Consider the following 21,959-nt stretch of genomic DNA (forward strand, 5'->3'; position numbering starts at 1 on the left):
TTTTTTTTTTTTTTTTTTTTTTTTTTTGGTACTGGGTTTTTTGTTGTTGTTGTTTTTTTTTTCTTTGAAGAAAAGGGATGCCTGCAAGTTGAACTTAACTTGGAAAAGGTGAGCCAAATGTTAATCATCTGGTGTCTGTCTTTGCTTACACAGTCTCTTCTGTGTCACTGGGAATCCCTGAGAAGGTTAAAGGAAATTGCCTTGTGGGTGTAGCTTCAAAGGGCTGGGGTGGACAGTGCACTGAATTTCTTTTCCCATCAGTGTCTAAATTTGTCTCCATTGTTTTTTTTTTTCTCTCTCATGCTAAAATGGGACTTGAGCCCAGTGAAGGACAACAATATCTTGACAGAGAACTCTGTGCATCTAATACAGGGTCATCTACATTGTCTGAACTCCATGTGCATCAGAGATTACATCCAGAAAAAACAAAAGAACTACGCAACAGAAATGTCCACAGCCAAGTAAACAAGAGAAACGTGACCGGCTGTAACAGAGGTTTTCCTGCAGAGGTTGAAGTAGATGAAAAATAATTGTTCTACTCCCACCCCACCCCCATCATTAGCCTATTGCTACCAAAAGGAGAAGCCAGAGAGCTAGCTTTTCCTAAGGCTCGGACTACTCTTTGGGAGTTAGTCTTTCAGAAACTGCATGAGCGGAAATTTAATAAACACAGTCTTATTGCATTAAAGGGTACTCCAGTGGCCTCCAAGTACTAATGTAACTTACAGTAGTAGTTCTTCTATGATGCCTGGGAAAATCTGACTCAACACTTAATAGAGTGCAGTGCAGTCCAATATCTTTACTTTAAATGGGATATTAGACTTACTAAACATATGGAACATAATTCAATGACTCAGCTGATATGTTTATTTTTCTTTAATAGAGCAAATAACTTTCCATTCATTCATTCAAACATTTCTCTATGCCTGAATTTTAACTCAGTGGTGGACTTAAATTATATTGTTATATCTCTCAGCATTTATGCAAGTAGGAGCATCTATGATTTTAGGAATCCCATACCTAAAAAATTGATTTGCATAAAAGTTAAAACGTGCACTATTTATTTAGTTCAGATATCTATAACAAAGAATTACCTTCTTTGGTGATTCTAATTCAAAAGATATAAAGAATGTAAATATAAAGCCTCTTCATATTTTTAAGGTAGCCATACATTTCAAAAGGCCTCTATCAATATTAAAGATTTTTGGAAATAAAAACAGAGACCACAGAATTGAGATTGACTCAGACACAACAACCGAAACCCTCAAATTTCTGGCATCACTACAGCTGCTAGCACATACCAGCCTCCTTCTTTGTTTGCTGATGCTATCATTCTTGAAAGCAACTTATGCACAGCAAGCTGCTCCTAAAAAGCTGATTTAAAATTGATAAGTTAAAGACAAAGATGTTTACACTTTTCCCTAAAGTGAAATTCATAAAAATTTTACTGTTGCTTTTGCTGCTGTTCAACTCCTTTCATTTAATGTATTGTGTAATATAATTCATGGGCTCAAACAATAAGGTTGACATCCAATATATAGGAGAATTGAAGAAAGAAATGACTATGTGTGCAGAAGGTCATGATAAGTAAGAGAATGAAAGATACCAAGATGTGCTTTTTAATAATGTTATTCTGGCTCATTCAAAATCCCATAATCAAATTTCCCATCTTAATATTATTAATCACCTTTCCTAGATACCACAGAAGTAAAATACTTTGGACTAAAGGCCCTAAGTGATTTTTCATCCAGTCATGTGCCTGTGATAATATTATTTCCCTTTGATTTTTGCAGACATATTTTGAACCTGTCATCATTAGGTATTTCAAAAGTAATTTGTAGCCATTTGACAGTTGGTCTGTCTTTGAGATCCCGAAAGGTGTGCAGGTGAACATGAGTCAATGAGGCCTAAGTCAAGCAGAGGACATGGTTCAAAAGTACAGCAAAGTACATTTCAAAGTTATTTTACATGGGCGTTGAATGCTGAGATAATATCAGAAAACAAATTTCACTGGTATCCAGAAATCAGAAATATGTGGTTTAAGCGGAATGCAGACTTGGGGAAATTGTAAATCAGTCCTTTGGAACCTGATGGACTTGTTTCTTCCTTCTACGTTAACTTCATTCCTGAAAAGAGTGAAATACAGACTTAGAGGCAATGAGAAATAGAAAAAATAAAACTTGGGAGAGAATATGAATCAATATTTACCTATCTCAGGGTAGAAAAAGACATCCTTAGAATAAAACTAATCAAAGAATTAATAAAAGAAAAAAAAAACTACATTTATCCAATGCTTACAATGTACTTGACACTGATGTATGTACTTAACAAATACCAATCGGTTTAATCTTTCTAACAATGGCATCAGGTAAATACTGTAATTAGTCTCACCTTATAGCAGAGAAAACTGAGGCAGTGAGAGATAAAATGACTTGCTGAAGTTGACAGAGCTAGTAAAGGACAAACGCAGAGTCTGACTTGTAAATATATACCCTAAGCCCTATGGAACACACGTTTGGACTTTATAAAAAAAATCAACACCTGTGTATTTTTGAAAAGTAAATAGGAAAAACGTTTATAACAAGACAGCATGTTAGTAGCTAGAGAGTTGAAATCAGTGGTCCCCCACTGGCTACAGATCAGAATTACCCGGGTAGCTTAAAAACAAGAATGTGAGCCACCCCAGGCCAATTAAACCAGAATCTCTGGGGGAGAGGCCTGACATTAGTATATATAAAAGACACCCAGGTGATTCTAATGTGCAGTCAAGGTTCAGAATGACTAAAATAGATCAATGGAAATATACACCAATATTTTATTTTAAGAAAATGAAAAATAGGCATCAATAAAGCAATCACAGAAGAACTACAAATGGATAATAACAAAGGATTACCCTCACTCATAAGGGTAATAAATAAAAAATTTTATAATGATGATGAGGATGGTGATGATACCCTGTATTAACAAGGAAATTATGAAACAGGCAAGTTAGGTGTATAATTTGGTACATTATTCCCAGGAATACTTAATGAATATGCATTAAAACACTAAAATTGATTCTACTTCTCAGAATCTATCTTAAGGAAATAGAGATGAGCATAAACATTCAGGTATAAGCATGTCTATACCAATATTATTTATAGTAGTAAATTAATGTCAAACATCAGGAAAGTAGAGAAATAAACTATTGGTACCTTCATACAGTGGAATACAGTGCCATGCAGCCATTACAAAGCTCATTTTCATGAATAGGGGAAATCTTGTGATATAATATTAAGTGAAATAAAGATGGCAAAACAGCATGCTCTATATTCCCAATTTTGTAAATATGAGCTTAAAAGACTGGAAGGAAATAAATAAAACATTAAAAATAGTTATCCTTAGGGCTTTGTTGTTTTTGTTGTTGTGATTTTTACAGTCTCTATAAATTACAATGATCATAAAAGAATGTTCAAACAGGCTGGGTGACCACTAGTCTGGGAAGGCAAAGAAATCATTCAGCCCCTGATTAGGTAACGCTCTTCAATAACTCTGAGATCCTAACCAAATCTGGGATCCATGAATTGCCATCACAACCATTAGTCAAAGGACCTGACACACAACAGAGCAGACGGACGTGGCATTCACCATGCCAAAAACCCTGGTGAAATATTTGCCTGCTGTGCTTTAGGCTCATGGGCCAGTTTTAATTATTTAGTTATTTACACATGTTTATTGGTATCCAGTTAGTGCTAAGGATAGATAAACATATGCATTTATTCTCAAACGCCCAGAAGTAGATTATATGCTATCAGATCACATTTTCAAACAACTTTTAACATATCTATGCAAGTTATAAGTGTAAAACAATTAACATACATGAATTAACACTGTATTCTCAAGCTGCTTATTAATTCCACACATGAAAGTGTACACATACAATTTCAGAATTTCCTTGATGCCTAAACATTTTTAGACAGGTTGCTTCTCCAATCCCCATGCCAGTAGATCAGCTGGAACACACGACCCCTTCACATTGAACGTCCTCCGAATTCCAACTTACTCAAAGTCTGTGTGTTCCAGAAATATCCAACTGTAAATATGCAAAGGAAGGGAAAGAGTTTTTCTGAATTTAGGTGATATAAGGAAATAGGGATATATATTTATATGCATGTTTTATATTTTTGCTGAAATTCGCTATTGAAAGAATCTTCCAGAAACTGCCATTCCTGCCTGAACCTGTTCAGCCAGTAACAATATCCAATTTAGATTAACGAGAGGCCACTAGTTAACACATTTCAGTAGACTGAATCTAGATAAAAGGACTCACAGTGGGAACAAAATCCTCTGCTCTCCAACAGGGAGCTAGAGCAAAGGAGGCACAGGTCAAGAGTTAGATCAATCCTCTACAATTTTTTATGTTTCTTCCCACATTAACACGTCACAATAAGAAGCTGCTAATAGCCATCAAAATTATGAGCCTGGAGGGTAGCATAGTACTATAGGTGATCCTGTCTGTTTTATTAACACATCTGTGATCTGATTTCTTTTTCCCGACCCTGGACTCCTTTTCACAGCTGACTGTAAAAACATAAGAGGACTTTGACTCTCCTGGCTGCATCGTGGCTCTGCTCTGCAACCCTGCACTTCATTTTGAGCTCACAAAGCTGAAAGGACCAAGCAGGCAATGTAGAAACGTCCTGGTGGGCAGCAGATATGAGGCCAGCACCACACATCATTGTCACTTGTGTAAGCAAAACAAAGCTGCCATGAGACCTTTTAAGTTGTCGCTCTTCCTTCTTTAATAAATGAGCAAAAAGAAGAGTAAGTCGATCTCTACTGGAAAACATGGGCAGTGGGTTGGAGAAATGTTTTGATAGAGTGAAGCACGATCCCACATAATGCTGCCCAGCTGTGGAATGCTGAGAACTACAGCAGCTGAGTAACTTGACAAATAGCAATCTGAGAGGCTGACTCTTTTGTTAAAGATGCTCCACACATGGCTCGTAATTGGTTTCCAGAGTAACAAAAATCCAACCAAACTGTTACTGTATGAGTTGGTGTGGGCACCGTGGTTCAAACAAGTTTGCACAAGTATGCTTAAGAAGGTCCAATCCCTACCTAACACAGTAACCACCATTTATTGACTTTCTGTGTGTGCTCAAAAATTAGGTATGCATTTGGAAGATGCCAAGGAAATATAAACTCATATCCTCATCCTTAAGGAGCATATACCAGAACTAGAAGGATAAGAAAACCACTGACGACAATACTTAGAACTTAGATATTTCTGCACTCACCTCATTTATTTCAGTCTCAAAGGAAAAAAGTGTTTCCTGTTCTCCTGTTCAAGAATAAGCCCTCCAATTTTGCTCTATGCACCATCCAAACTAATCTGGCTATACTCACCTATTGGTCTCTCTTTTCCCTGCATGTTCAACCTCTTTCTCTCTATTAGATCTTTGCCTCCCCACCCCGCACCACCCCAGACACAGAATAAGAGCATGTGGTCAAGAGTTCCCTTAAAAATTGGAATCCTTCCCTCAACTCTACATCGCCCTCTGATTACCACCCTCTCTCTTCTTCCCTTCACAGCCACATACCTCAGAAGAATACCCAAGGGCTGCTGGGCCCAACTTCTCATTCCATCTTCAACCTGAAGCAATGTATCTTCTGCACCAAACAATCAACTAAATCTAAAAGCCAATTTTGTTGGTTCCCTACTGAATGGATTCTTTTCACTTCACACTCAGCATTGTATTTAGTACATTAGATGTATTATCACTGTATTTAGACCCTCATCAACTCTAGCCTCAAGATTCCAGTGGGTACCTAATTGGTTCACTTGATCTCCAGTTGTGCTCTTCTGTAATCCATGCTCCATGCTTTGCCAAATGACCTTCCCAAAAGCCAATTCAAGAACGAAAATCTTTCAGTGGTTCTCTGTTGTCCAAAAGACAAAGGAAAACAGAGTACGTTCATTCCGTAACTATGCATTGAGCGCTTCATTGTGCCAGGTATTGCGTGAGTTGTGGGCACAGTGGAGTAAACAGACATGGCCATTGTCCCCATGGGGCTTACAGTCCAGAGGGGAGATAGTAAAGAGTCAATAAGGTGATGAATGGTACAATTGTGATGAGGGTTATTAAGAAAACAAAACACTGAAATAGAGATTAGAACAGTAGGGAAATATTTTTAGATAAGGAGGTTAGGAAATTTCTCTCTGAGATATTGGCATTAAAGAAAGACCTGAAGGACAAAAAGCAGAGATCCAGGTGAAGACTGAGGGAACAGGTGACCCAGGCACATCTCAGTGCCCCTCAGGACAGTGCTTGGTATGTGAGAGGGACAGGAAGAAGATGGTATGGCTGGGTTGTGGAGGAGAAGCAGCAAGAGAAAAGGCTTGAAGTAGGCAGGGGTCAATAAAGCAAAGCCATAGGCCAGAACAAGGAATAGGGATTTTATTACAGGTACAACGGAAAGGCTTTGAAGGATTATATGTAGGGGAGAGACAATTTAATTTTTGCTTTTAAAATGGTACTCTGGCTGCATAATGGCAAATGAAATGTAGAGAGGATAGGGTGCTAGCTAAAAATTATTGTAATAGTCCAGGTGATTGACAAAGCCTGAACTATTGAGGAGACAATAAAGATAGATGGAAATAGGTGGATTTCGAGCAAGTTACAGGGCTTGTTGAATGAGTGGAAGGGAACAGAAGGAGTCAAAAAGATGCCTAAGTTTTCATGGGAGCAACCAGCTGGGTAGGGATGCTATTACTGAGATGGGGAGGACTGAGAGGAACAGAATTTGGAGAAAACAAAGAGTTCAGCCTCAAATTTGTTAACTTTGAGGTGTTTAGTAAATTCATACCATAAAGAACCAGAAATATGAGTCAGAGGAGAGATGTGGCTGAATGTATGTCATCTATATAAGAATTGTATTTATAGCAAGGGGAAAAGTCACCATCTTCTAGCAAGAGGTTGGCAAGTGAGAAGAGGTTAGTACATAGGACAAAAAAACCCCAAATATTCTAGGTGCAATAGAGAAAGAGAAGCCAGGAAAAGAGACAAAAAAGAAACTGCCAATGAGAGGATAAAACAAGAGTATTATGTCAGAGAATCCAAATGAATGCTTCAAGAAGGAGAAATAATCAAATCTGTCAGTAAAATGAGGGTTGAGAATTAACCATTCAAGATGGGAAGAGACTTGGTGAGTAAAAGATGTCTGGAAATATATAGCTAAATGAGAAAGATTACAAAAAGATATTTTAAGTAATCCAAGAAGATCAAAGAAAAGCATTTTCACCTACTAAATTAGTGAATCATTACTTTAAATTATAATTACAAAATGTCAGCCAAAGTGCAGTGAGATTGGTATATTATACATTGCCCTTCATGGAATAAATTGATCAACTTTTAAAAGAAAAATAATTTGGCTGTATATACATCAAGACTCAGTAATTGCACTTATGGGAATCAAGCCTGAGAAAGTAACCTGCAACACCTATGTGCACCAAGCTCTTCATTACAGCATTATTTATAATGAAAAGAAAAAAAAAGCTGATCAAAAAAATTAAATATCCCCAAATAGCGAAATGGTTAAGTAAATTATAGTGTATTTGCTCAAAGAAATATTATGCAGACTAGCAGTAATTTAAAAAGCACTTGATATAATATGGGAAGTAAATAATGCATAAAATATATTTATACTCTGATTATAATGCAAAAGTTAATAGGCACCTAAAAGAAAACAGATTAGAAAGAAATGCACCCAAAAAACTAGGAGTAGATTTATAAAGTGGGATTATGGATGACTGGTCCCTCTATTTTCTGTATTAGTTGTAATGCGGTTTGTATCACTTTCATAATAAAAATATTTTATTAAATATTTTTTGGCTATATTATTCATTTTTGGCCTCATGGATAACAATACTGCCATGAGTATCATTTTGACTAAGAAGGAGAAATATTAATCTCCATGATCTTTGTGTCACTGATGTGGGTATTTTTTCAAATGAATGCAAGCGTGCATGTGCTGACAGAGTTATTTTGAAGTCAAGCTCCACTTATAAATATGTACCCTTTTGAGCTGTAAATGTATATGAGCTGAAGCTGGTTAGCAGTTGGTAATCCCTTGAAAAATCTTTACTTTCAGGTTTTTCGGATTATGTCCATTCCTATTTTGCCTATCAAGAATCTTCAACACACCTGGCTGATCCATGAACCCCCAACTCCCTCTAAAATCCAAGAGCCCAGATTCCTTAGGACATGACCCAGGGCTTCACTAAGTAAATATTTTAAGAGCATGGGGGCTAAGAGGCTGTCAGACCCTACCTGAAAGCACATCCCTAAAGCAAGATTTCAGGTGTCAGGTAAGTGCCTTCAATTGACAGGAGATTTTCTTTTCCAGTTTCAGTGAAAGATCTGGGCTAGGGAAGCAGGGAGGGGATTTTCCTGTCTCCTATCTAAAGAAACACATCATCAGTTGTGTTGAAATTTTGAGAGACATTCCATCCAAACTTTTTTTTTAATTAAAAAAAAAAATACAAAAGGATGAAAGGAGGTAGAAGAAAAAAATACCTCTAAATGATAACTAAAAATTGTTCAAATCAATTCCCAATTTTAGTTTTGGAGAAAAAAAATTAATAATTTCAAATAAATTTAGCCTTATTTATCTTGAGAGGGTATTGGGGAGAAAAGTCTAAAAGCAATGCCTTATATTTCATATGTGAAATCTCTAGGCAGAGGGACAGAAATTGAGGCAGATAAGAAAAAGAGGGTAAGACACAGCTCAAAGAACTTAGGGATAGTAGGAAGGACATACTCCTATTTTTTAAAGTCTGATCTCCAAATAACAAGTTTCTTCTACCTTCTCATTAAGATGCAACCCATTATTGAAAACCCTTATGTATAACTATTTCCAAAGCACAAAACACTGTAATGCAATTTTAAAACCATGCTTTCTCCAAGGTAAAGCCTGACTAGCTCAGTGAATAGAGTAACCAAAAAAATCTGATTGAAGCTAAAAATGACATAAATCACTTAGAACTATAATTTGCAAATTCATTGTATGAAGTAATTAATCAAGGCATGGCTGAGTTTTAGGAGTTGAGACTTTGATCTGACAAGTAGAAGAAATCTAGTGAAACTAGTGGGTATCAGGCTGCAGCGTTAGAACTTAAAATGTTTTCCCATGCTAGTCACAAGTTTAATTACTTTTTTTTTTTCGGCTGACAGTCCCAAATTAAAATAAATGGACCACATCGAGACAAATCCCGGATGCATGTAGTGCTTTAGAATATGTTGTTACTGATACAGGAATAGCTTGAAACCTATGAATAAGATTGTTCCTTCAGTTTCTTTTAAATGGTGAAGGGGCGGAGAGAGGGATAAGATGGACAGTGAAATAAAGTGAACACCTAATACTTAATCACTAACCTGTATGGATTGATGCAGGGAAGTGGGAGGTTAGCTTGCTGTACACTCTCTTTGTACATGTCAGTGTGAAGGGTTTAAAAGCAAAGGCAGCCAGCAGGGAAGTGGAATAGACAAATGCCCCGTGGTCATGCAGTGTATTAAGCAAATTCCTTTCTGCGTGCAGGTAAATTGTTTTATATTTAGTGAGAACGATCCACTATATTACAAATTAATGAAGGGTCGGAAGCTTGATCTGAGACTGTCTGCCCACATGTTTGCCATCATCATAAAAAATAGACTACTCATAGCTTTAAGCAAGGAAATATCTGAAGACATCAAGCTGTTAAGTCCCAGACCGGGTGCACTAGCTATACCGATGTCAAGGAGTCTTTTGGAAGACTTCCTTGCAGGCTCCACAGCCCTTTCTTAACTCCTACTCAGCATTCTCAGAATCCATCATCTGGATAGTTCTCGTGTCACCCTACCTTCTTGTTTTTAAATTCCCAGTTTCCTAGTATTTTCCCAAGACTTATTGTATATCTCATTAGAATGGATCTGAAAAGAGCAGTAGTACATGGCAATGGTAAACAGGAAAACTGCTGCCTCTTCAGAACCACAGGCTACTACCCTGTGGTATTTAGGCTTGTGAAGCAGAGATAAGAAGGTGAATAAATACAGTAATGTATTTGTGACAACTTGACCAAATACAACCAACTCCATGAACAAGGTTCAACAAACATTTCAAACATGTTTAATTTAAGAAACAGTATTCTTCCTGCTGACGCCCTGCTTTCATGAGAAAACCCTGCACGGAACTGCAAGGTGGTGAAATTCTAATGTTAGTTACGTAACATTGAGATCTTACAGCACAGTAAGAACCTGGAGATTCTTATGATCAGCTCTCTCTCCTAAATTCAAAACTTTTCAACTCTCCTCAAACCAATCCCTACTCTCAACAGATAACCTGTCCTCCTACTTCACAGAGAAAATGGGATGCAGTGGGAGAAGAACCCTCTCAATTTCTCACCTCTAAGCAAGGAAACTTACGTGCAACTGCACCCATTCTTTTCGTCTTTTGTTTGGTCTGCAAGATGGGTGACTCTCCCTCTCACACTCCAGAGCTCATCCGTTTCTATGTCTCCAAAACCTCCTTCAATCAAATGACTATAAGCTACTGCTTTTTACTCCCTTAAGTATCTTTTTGAGAAGATAAATTACAAAAAATCATGCACTTCCTCTGGGCTAGTGCAGCACCACACCAAGGCCGGATCTTAGTCTAGTGTCCCTCCTCACCAGGCACCTTTCTGTGATACACACCTGCAGAGTCTTATGCTTTGGGTCTGCCCTTTCCCGCTATTATCAGCAACACCACTTCCTGTTCCTTCAATCTCCAAGTTTCTACTGGTCCACGCCAGCCACTTTTAAAAGTGTAAGTCATTCACATTGAAAACAAGAAAGGAAGGGAGGGGCAGCTAACCTCAAAATCTTCTTTCCTAGCAAATGCCTTTTTCACAGTCATGCTTTCTGGAAGTACTGTCTATACTTGTTCTGTCATCTTCCTGACCTTCCATTTAGTCCTTGGTCCACCACAATCTGCCTTTCACCTTGATTTCTCTGCTGAATTGGCTTTCACAAAAATCACTGCTTTATCCTTTGGCTCCATTAACCCTTTTCTCAAGGTTTTCATAACACACCCTCCTAGTTTTTCTCCTACCTCTCTGACTGCTCCTTCTCAGTTTCCTTTGCATAAACCCTTCCTCCACCAGCCCCTTAAGTATTGGAATATTTCGAGTTTCTGTCTTAACGTCTTTTCTCATTCCACACATTCTTAAAAGTTGATCTCATTCATTCCAAGAGTTTCAATAACTCTATCTCTGTCAATGATTATCTAATCTCAATCTCTGGCCAAGGAACTCTCAGACTTCAAATCTCTATAGCCAAATGTCCAATGGATAGCTCTACTTGGATATTCTACTAGCACTTCCAATTAAACGTCTCAGTCTGAAACTTAGTATGTCTCAGTTGAACAATATCACCAACTCAATTGTCCTAGCAAGGAACTAAGGGAGCACTTTGATTCTTTGCTATTCCTTTCTCTCTCCACCCACAATCAACAAGTCGTATCTATTCTGTTTCTTAAGTGTCTCTCAAAGTCATCCACTAATCCAGTTAAACCTACCACCTTCTCTCTCTGGAATTATAAGTGTCCTAACTGGTTTCCAAACCTCTCTTCCCACCCCCTTCCATTCCATTTTCCAAAGTTATCTTTCCAAGACACAAATATGACTATATTAGTCAGGCTTCTCCAGAGAGAAAGAAAATCTACAGGCTATAGATCTCCAATGGATTGGATGGAGATTCCCCTCATTGGTGAGGGCAATCTCCTTTGTTGATTGTAGATACAATAAGCTGTAGATGCAACCAACTGACTAATGATATAAATCCATCTATGAAATACCTTCACAATAACAATCAGGTCAGTGTTTGCTTGACCAAACAACTAGACACCATAATGTAGCCAAGCTGACACATGGAAGTAACTGTCATAATGACCTCACCTTCTGACACTCCTAGTTATTCAAACATGCAGTCTAAAACTCTAAAGTGGTTTACAAGGCCTTGCATCATTGGGCTTGTATTCCTCTCTGTCCTCGTCTCTAACCATAGTCTCTCTACACTTCCTTTGGTTTCTAGAACACATCTTACTTTATACTGCCCCATATAATGTTCCATCTGCCTTGGACATCTGGTCTCCCAAACTGATCCCCCATTTTCCAAGCTCTCTGGGCCCTGAAAATACTGCCAACCTAACCACCACTCATCCTTCACAGTTCAACTTCATTATCACTTCTTGCAGAGAGCTTATACTGATACCTCCAGCATCACATGCCCTCTGTGTCTGGGTTACATGCCTACAAAAATAAAGCAAATATATTGGGTCACATAAATGGTAAAGGAAGATTCTATCTTCAGTCATGCTACATCCAGGGCTCTGTACCCCATGCTTCACTCTGATGTGGATTTCATTTGTGTGAGCTTTTGTCAGGACACAGGAGTAATGCCAAGACTGTGTCCTCAGAGCTGACTCTCTGAAGGAATTAATAACCATAAGAGAATGGAATATAGGGAGGACAAGGAACCAAATAAAAACATTATTGTAGCAATCCAAGCAAGTATAATTTAAGCCTAATAATTGATAGTAAAAAATATTATACGCAGGGTCCCAGATCACCCTTGAAACCATCTCTCATCACTCCAGCCTAAAATGACCTTTCTTTTCTTCCAATCATCAGATGGTCACTAAACATTTACCTTAGACCTTTTGACAAGCTTGGCATTGGGAACACATCGATAAACAAGCCGGTGGGGGGGGGGGGGGGTGGCAGGAAGCAAAGCCTCCAGTTTTGCAGGTAGAGAAAATGTCAGAGAGAGAAGCAAGATTCACCTCACAGAGAGACATTTTATCCCTGAAATGGAAGGGACAATGAAGAGTAGAGTCAGGTGAGTAATTCGAAATCAAGAAAGGAAATAGTAGTCTGAATTTAGGTAAGGGCAGTGAGGATAGGGATGGAGATGAGTGGAAAGATTAGAAAGGTGCCTAGGGTGAATAGAGAGGATTATTTTTTATTAATTTAAATGAAGCTAGAAAGGAAAGAGCCAAAAATGATTCTGAAATTTGGGCTCTGTGGAGTTCACTGAAATCAGAAACAGGTCATAGGGAACAAGTTTCCTGTAATCCTTAGAGTAGTACCAAAAATTCTGGACCTTGATTATATAGGAACCATAAAGAACTAATAAAGGAATCATCCTCCTTTGTGTTAAAAAAATTCTAAATCTCTACAGTGACATCCGTCTTATACTTCTACTAAGTAGCCATCACCATCTACCATAAAGGTTTTACTTGGACCAAGTAAAACAATTTAGAGAGCAAAGTCTGCCAAAGAAGCTGTAGAAATTCTACCTCTATGATTTTAAAACATGGAATGGAAAACCATGTGTGTTGAATGGTGAGGTAGAATTCTGTCTAGTAGCAGAGGGTTTTTTGTTGTCGTTACTTCCTCTCTAAACTGTTTGATTCAACAATTACACAATTATGTTGGATGGCAGAGGCCCTCTGATGTGGCCTTCAGACCTTTGAAGTGTTTTCTTTTATTTGAATTCTTATTTGCTCCAGATTAGTTTTCTTCATATCCAGATCATGTTTCTGTGAACTTAAATCATGAATTTTGCAATTGTGCACTGCCAGAGTAGCACACTAATGAAGGAAAATAAAAATTATAAACAGCCTTGTTGATAATAAGTAATCAGATAAAATACTACAACAAATGCATTTCACTTGAAGGATCTTGAATTATTTCTTTTGTTAAAAAATAAGTCTTAGAATGTCTGAAAATCAAGAGGAAATATCCGGTCATAAAATGCCAGGAAAAGTGCCTACAATTTAAGAAACTGAGAGATAGCAATGAAGTAAAAATGAAGCTAAAGAAAGATACTATCTGCAAACTAAAAATGAAATTGATCCAAAAAAGGATCCTAAGAAAAAAGGAATAAATAAAATATATCATGTCAAGGTAACTAAATTCTGTATCTTCCTAACCCAGTTGAGTCAATAGTTCCTCTTCTTTTCAAAAGAGAAGCTACTAAGGAAGAAGTTCTTGGTAGCAGCTTTGCTATTTTCAGTCAGACTGCCAGTTAGGTATAAATGAAAAATGTATTTGTTCAAGTACTGTAAATTGGGAGAAATTTGGGGGCATGGAATTAGTAACCTGACAAAAGAGAACGAATGGGAATCAGCAGGACACATTGAAACTTAATAACAGACTATTTGTCATGTCACTTTATCGTCTCCATTTGGTGCTATTAAAATAGAACAACAGAGAAACAATACCTTAAGGTATAGCTCAAGTTCAATCTTGAGGTATTCATTATAATCTGGTTATTACAATATTTATCTCAATTATACATTTTTTGATCATGTCAAAAGCTGTATTTAAATTGCCTCTCAACCCACTTCTTGGTATCTGAATTGAGGATTTCTGGACAGAATCAGGAAACTTAGTTGGAGTGACCACTTACTCTAAAATCTTTGCTAAAGCACACTTCAAGTATTCTTCAAGTAGTTGCTCTCCTGTAGCCCATCTCTCCCATCTGGTTTCATCCTGTGCAAATGTATAAAGGAAGATTTTTCAAGTGGGAGGAAAACAATGTGATAGATGTCTTATTTTTTTCTATAATTTGAAACAAAGCTTTGTGACACATTTGTTAAAAAGGGTAGTCTATCTGAGTGTTTGTGAGTATGTGTATTTAGGATTAAATAAAAGCTTCATAGAATAAAACATCATTGAAATATTGGAACAGCTGGTGTCTTTCTCCAACCTAACTAGAGTTTATTTGGTAAATGACAATAAATCCACCTGCCTCAGTCTATAGTTGTAAAGAAATAGTTTACAATGGCATACTTGGAAAATCTTCTCTAGAATATCAAATGAGTTCATTCAAAGAGAAAATCTCATGGAATCAGGTGAGCAGGTAAAAAGGTTGGCCTTACAGCTACAACCAACCAATCAGATGTTTTCTCTATGATTTAACTAGATTCGTAACTGAATTGATCAACTGTCTCATATTTATAAGATGACAGCCAAAGTCAGCTTTGTGGTTACACCTGCCTCATCCAGGCTATCCGTTTCAGTGCTCTATGTAAGAACTGCAGGAATACTCCAGGAACAAATCAATATCACTATCTAACATAGATTTCAAAACATTTTCCTTTCTGATTTATTTCACAAAATTTTTTTTTCAGGAACATTCTCCTCTTTCCTTCCACATCATTTTTCAATGGTAAAAAACACCTTTCAGAGACCTGGGTTGAAACTTCACATTAGAGACAGACTACGGGAGTAAAAGAAATGTGTTGTAGAACATCAGCTAAAAGGAGGTCATCAATTTTAAATACCAATAAAAATAATTTCCTCTGGGAAAGTAGCTACATATATATCTGGAAGTCTTGTAACAGAGGAAAAGAAGAGTTTATTTCGGGTTAAGATTTCAGATGTTGGGATTAAAGTTCCCCTTTAGTGAGACATAATATGAGGCAGGAGTCCAGAGCAGTGGTTGTCAAACATCAAAGTGCTTAAGAATCACCTGGAGAACTTGATCAGTGCAAATTCCTGGGCAGCACACCCCAGAGATTCTGACTCCAGGGGATCTGGAGTAGGCTCTGAGATTCTGCATTCTTAAGAAGCTTGCAGATGATGCAGATGCCATTTGTTTGTCAAGGATAGAGACAAATTGGATGGCAGGACCCTCTCCATGCCCTACAAGAAACCCAGAACAAAGCAATACAAACTCCTTCAACCGAAGTGGTTTTCAGAGTCAGCTGGCCTGCCCGGCAGTTAGCCTCCCCAGATAAATGGAGACAATCTATCCTTTCTCCCTGACTTCCTAGTGACTCTCAAAGGACCAAATCAATGTTAATTTCATATCCAGTCTTACTATCCACCTAATACCTGCCTCCAAGAATCTCTTTCCATTTTCTTTGTGAGAAGTAGTGTGATCTAAGGAGAGGAGCAAATGATTTCTACAGAGTCGACCTGCTCTTGAACTCTAGTATCGTCAGTTACTAGTTTTATGAGTTTGAGCACGTTGGGTAATCTCTCCAAAGTTCAGTTTCCTGGTGTTAATAATTATACCTATAGATGGTCCTTGTGAAGACAGACGAGATAAAGTGGATCCTTTTGAAGCTGAAAAGCACTGCAGAAATTTCAGGGATTGTTATTACTGATGCCTGAAATTGTTTTAATAAGGGAAACAAGTTTTTTAGGAACAGAGAAAGAGTAGACTCAAAACACATCGTTATATTGAATGCAAGTGAATTAGAACCAAAGTAAATTGTTCAATAAATAAACAAGTGTCATATCTGGTTATCTGAGTGGTTCCAATTTGGATGGTCAAGAGAAGAGAAAACCTGAAAAGACAGGAAGAGAAAGAGAGCATAAAAGGGGAAAGAGGGTGGTCTGATGACAAACTTTGCTGACCTCATAACCTTGCCTAAAGTCAGTTGCATTAACCTTCAGCAGGGCAGGGACAAATGAAAGCACTGTGCAGTGACGCTGGAAGGCAGCTGCACATTTCACAGTTGCTCAGGAATGATAGAGATTTCTGTGTATTCCTTTTTATACCATGAATACTTCGTATACAGAAATGTGGTCCCTGGGTTCATTTTTTAAGCTTTTTTTAAAAAGAAATGTTCCTTTAAAATCATATACTTGTTATAATAGGGTGCATGCCCTCATGAGATAAATACTGCTTTTTATTTCGACGATAATATCTACTCTGCTGTTATACACAACCTCATAGAACTAGAAATGACAGGAAACCACTTCTGTTCCAACTCTATCTCCCTTCATTCTATGATTTTTGTGTCTCTGATGATTCATTTATAATCTGGTTATTACAATATTTATCTCAGAGAGAGATTAGGAGCCCTAGCCAATGTTTTTAGAATATTTGGAAAGTCCCTCTTGCAAGATTTAGAAGGAATGAAAATGACGTTAATCTATTACAAATAATCTAAATGCAGTAGCAAAAGAGATGATTGAATTCCAAATGTGGCCATTACTCTTTAAAAAAAATTTTTTTTTTTTAGATGAACTCCTGCTAGACGTTCTCAGATAATCTTTCCATTAGTATAGTAATTTGCAGAGCAAAATCTTTGTATTTCCTCGGGTTAGCTTGTTTTTCTTCTTAAATAGATAAAAGTGCTGTGAACAGGTTACTCAAGGGGCCGTTTTTCATTTGAAGAACATGTGAGGCTCGGGCAACACAGGAAGGGGGAGATGCACATCACATGTGTACGGTTTCGCCAAGAGACTAGACCCCCTGAGACTTCTAAGACAAGTCTGGCTCTGGGATCAGTTTAACAACTTGCTTTGAATTCATGCGAGTCCTGACTGCTAAATTTGCAAATGCTTCCACATAAAGGTTATGCACCCACTGTAAATGCAGCATCTATTCAAAAAGATAGCCATATTGGTTGCTAGGAGATGGTGGGATCCTCTCAGAGAAAAATCAGTCCTGACAATTTTTTTTTTTTTTACATAAAGACCTTTTAAATATAAATACCTTTGACAGCAGCTATTATTATTCACCGAGTTCCTTCACATCTGAATAAATGGCAGAAAAACGATGATATTATTCATATGCCATTATACACTAAAGTGTTAAAATAGAAAAGAGCCTTATTTCCTTCTCTCCCTCTCTCTCTTGCTCTTGCTCTTTGTTATTGCTAAAGGGAAAGGAGAAAGCTTTTATTTTTCTGTTTCTTTCAATTGCATTTCTCTGCTTTCTTTTTCAAAATTCCCAGTATAACAGAAACCTCTCAAAACCTGAGGCCAAAGATTTGGATTATTGCATTTTACTTCCATACCAAAATACCTATTTTTAAAAGATAGTGGAAACAGGCCAGAGGGAAATGCCGGCAAGACTGAAAAGAGTGTAACCAACTTCCCCCAAATGGGTGGTTCAGAGAAAGCAGGTGGGAGGTTGTGCTCCTTGAAAGCAACCATCCGTCCAATTTCATTTCAATAATGTTTGCAATTTTCTTCCTACTGGGTTGACTGGAGACACAGCTGCCCTAGACGTGGCTCCGGGTGCCCGGCTTTTGCTAAAAATGACCTTAACAAATAAAACGTGAAACGAGTAATATACTTGCTGTTTATAAATTGTGTAGTCGATAAATGAAACAATAATCTTTCCTAATTTAGTGTGCCCTGCCTGTGCACTGAAGACCTGAGAACCTCACAGCTGGGGCGCAGAAAGCCACGCCGCCCCGACGCGGCCGCCAGCAGCTGCGCCTCCGTTTGACGGGAGCGGAGAGACGTGTAGCCCCGAAGTTCACAATAAGAGATCAGTGTTGAAACACATTTCATTACCATGAGAATGGCCACCCCAAACTCCAAGTGTATTATTTTTTTGTTGGTATTGTTAATACTGTACAAAGTTCCTCAAGAATTTTTTTGTCGAGTGCCTTAGAATCAGACTGAAGCATGTTTCCTTATACAAATATTGACATGAATCCCTCCGTTTATATAGCATTTTCCTGTGAAAGGCTCAGTATGGTAATGTCCCTTCATTACTTTTCACACATTTGTTCTGACTCTTGGCACCAGGAAGTTCTTATTGTTCTAATCAATGCTACTGGCCCGATGACATTCTTTCCCTTTTAGCGACAGACATGGTATGTTTCCTCTCTTGAAGTTCTCATGAGAGTTTTTTGTTCTCTGTTCAATATATACACAAAAAGATGACATATTTCAGGGTTCTCCTTTTTCTGGCTCTTTCTGGCTTGCCTTCTTGTCAGAGCCTCTCCAGCCCAAATTGTTGCCAATTGTATAAAATGGTGGGATGCCAAATAAAGAAAGCCCCTCAAAATTCCAATAACTTGCTCTATTTTCGTCATACACAAATCTACTACTTAATTGTGGCAGAATCCCTTTGAGAATTAGCTAAGAGAAGTTATATTTTGCTTTTTGATGAAGACCAACAAAACTGCAGGGGCTTACTTGAAAATATCCTGCTTTTGAGACATTCCAGATAATTCAGCTTTTTACGTAATTCCTCATGGTATAATTTATTAGTCAAACATACTCTTTGCTTGTGATGACTGATAATTTTCGTTTCAAAGGTTGGTTAGTGTGCATTTCTTGCTAGAAAGTAAGTCACTCATTGGTTTCTTCATTGAAATAAAAAGATGCAAACAGAAATAGCAGTAAAGCTGCTGAATACAAAGCCCCATTTACAGAGGATAATGAAAACTCTGTTGTCCAAGTTGAAAGAAGGAGAATCATTTGACCCTCCCTGTTTTGTCACTTCTATTGATTCTCTCACTTTTGGTGTAACGTGGGAGCAAGGAGAATTTTGAATTCTCAGGTACGGGTTCGATTCCTGTATTTCTAGAAGAGGGCTATAACCTCTATTGTTTACTCTATCAAAGTAATTCTTTTGTCAGACATATTTCTTATGTTTGTGGGGGGATGGTCGCGAATGAGATGGGTGTGGACACGTGTCATATGCATATGGCTAGAGTGAGTGGGAGGAAATTTTTTCATAGTAGGTGTATTAGTTGATTGTAGCGGAATCGTGGGTAGGATGCTCGGATTCATAGAAATACGGTAGTTAGGATTAGGGTTTTGGTGGTAAAATTGATTGCATGGAGTTCTGGGAGGAGAGGGCTGTGGAATGCACCAAAGAATAGGGTGGCAGTGAGAGCGTTTATTAAGATAATAAGAATAATATTATTATTATTACAGTAAGAGCCTAGAAACCCAGCTCTTTCTGAATCTGTTAGGTAAAGCAAATGGTGGCAGAGAATCCCTGCTGTACACTCTCAATTGCAAAGAAAGCTTTAAGGTGATTGAGAAGCTCTGAGCTGAATTCAACCTCACCAAGGACACACAGGGAACAACCTTTCCATATTGGTTCCTCTTAGCTTCTCTTTCTTTCAAAAACATCAGCTCTGTTTGGGGAGCTGGATTGATCTGGGAAAATTCTTGGGGATGAAGCCTTAGACAACTAAGAATTCTGGGCATGCTGATATAGAAACAGAAATCTTCTCAGCTCCTCAGAGCAATGGGCGATTCAGCCTGGTTTCAGGAACGCCTCTGCTCACAGGCACAGGGAGCCATCCCATCCCCCACCCCCAAGAGACGTGGCTGTCCACGGGCTCAGAGCCCAGGAAGTCTCCCAGGCCTAGACAAATGAGTCCTGAGCTGCCTGGACAGGCCCAGGCTGAGGGCATAGGAGTTTCATAGATGAATCAGGAAAAGACTAGTAGGAAGTATGGTCCAGCATTAGAAGCAGTCCCAAATATGCATTCACTGCCCCCCCACCCCCCATCTACTCTCACCCCAGACCCACATCAGTAAAACCCTCTCCTCCCTAAAGGGTAAAACAGAACAAATTGTCTTCCGAGTCTGAAAGTGCATGAAGCACAATACAATCATCCTTCCTTTTTTGCCATTCTTCTGCAAGTTACACTCCAGGTATGATTTATTTCTGGTTCATTTCCTGTGACTCAGTTACACAGGATGCAAAATTATGATAATAACGCTTGTCTCCAGATAATGAATAAGTGGCTCCGATTTCTCATAGCGGAGATGTTATACAAATGCAAAGTATCATTATAGCTAAAGTCCATGACTAAAGAAATTAAATTTCCTGGAATGTTTTGTATCTAACAAGAATGTTTGTAATCCTCTGTATTTTCTGCTAAATGAGGTGGACTATAAGAAAGAAGATATTTGAAATGAAGGAAAGGGTTCAATGGGAAAAATTAGCAAATGGGAAAATTGCAGTACTGCATTTTGTACTTTACAGAGAAAAAGGGTTCAGTAAACATGCAACAGGAAACCCTGTTTGATTTCTGCAAGAAAAATTTAACCAACAACAGATTCATGTAGAATCTTCAAAGAAGTTTCTATACTTGTTTACCTTTTAATATGCAGCTGAAAAAGAACACTATGCCTCAGTTTAAAAGCAGCAATATTATGGATAGTTTATCCAGTTCTGCAAAGACGTACATAACTGGACATACAGTAAGTGAAAAATTTTATCATATAAAGCTAAAAAGAAAAGGATATACTGGATATTTTTTGAGGGGGGTTACATGTCTTTAATCATTTCCCAAATTTACTTCCCTTTGTTTTTCCATAAACAGAACAGTCAAATTTGGGGTATTTTTTAAATATGTCAAACATTTTGAGAACACAACCTATTGGCAATTTTCTAATCCTATTTCCATCTCCCCTTTATTGTGAGATACCAACTCCTGGCCTTATAAAATCAGAACAATGAATCAGCTATTTCTGAAAACCCTAAACATATATTGATACCTGCACACCAATTTAGAGGTGTTGCCTCTATCTGGTTAGTAACTGGCATTGCCTAAGGCTATTAGCCCAGGAAATGCCAACTGCTCTACCCATCTTCATCAAAATATGGCATTTCTCTTTGAGTCTCCACCAGTGTAATCCTACAAACACGGTACCCAAGTCCATTTCTGTGCTTCCTGACTGACTAGGAGGTGTCAATGAGATTGGAAGTAGAGCTGGGAGTTGAAAAAAGAGCAACGGTCAGAGTTTGCAAAATACATCCTAGACCAACATCAGCTCTATTAACTGCCCTAAGTACCTCTTGTCTCTTGGGCATGGAAGATAGGTCTCCCAGGGAATTGTACTCCAGCTCCTTACCAGTTCAGATGGAAGCAATGCTACCTGCCTGTGTGCCTTTGCCTTCCCTAGTCCTGATCCCAGTGAAAGGCCATTTGCAGGGTCTTGGATACCACCAGGCTTTCCACATGAAAAGGCTCACTCACCTCTCTAAGCTTGGCTGGCGTGGTGGCAGTGCTTATATTGACATTCTCAACCCCATAAATCATGCAAAACCAAGAGTTCAAGCACTTCTATCTCCCCTGTCCTTGCATACTTCCCTCTCTGCTACCCCCTGAAGTAGGTCCCAGGATGTCCACCACATGGCTCACTCATCTACGGACACATCACTTCCCTTATC

The sequence above is a fragment of the Choloepus didactylus genome, chromosome 12 (assembly GCF_015220235.1).
Source record: "Choloepus didactylus isolate mChoDid1 chromosome 12, mChoDid1.pri, whole genome shotgun sequence".
NCBI lineage: Eukaryota > Metazoa > Chordata > Mammalia > Pilosa > Megalonychidae > Choloepus > Choloepus didactylus.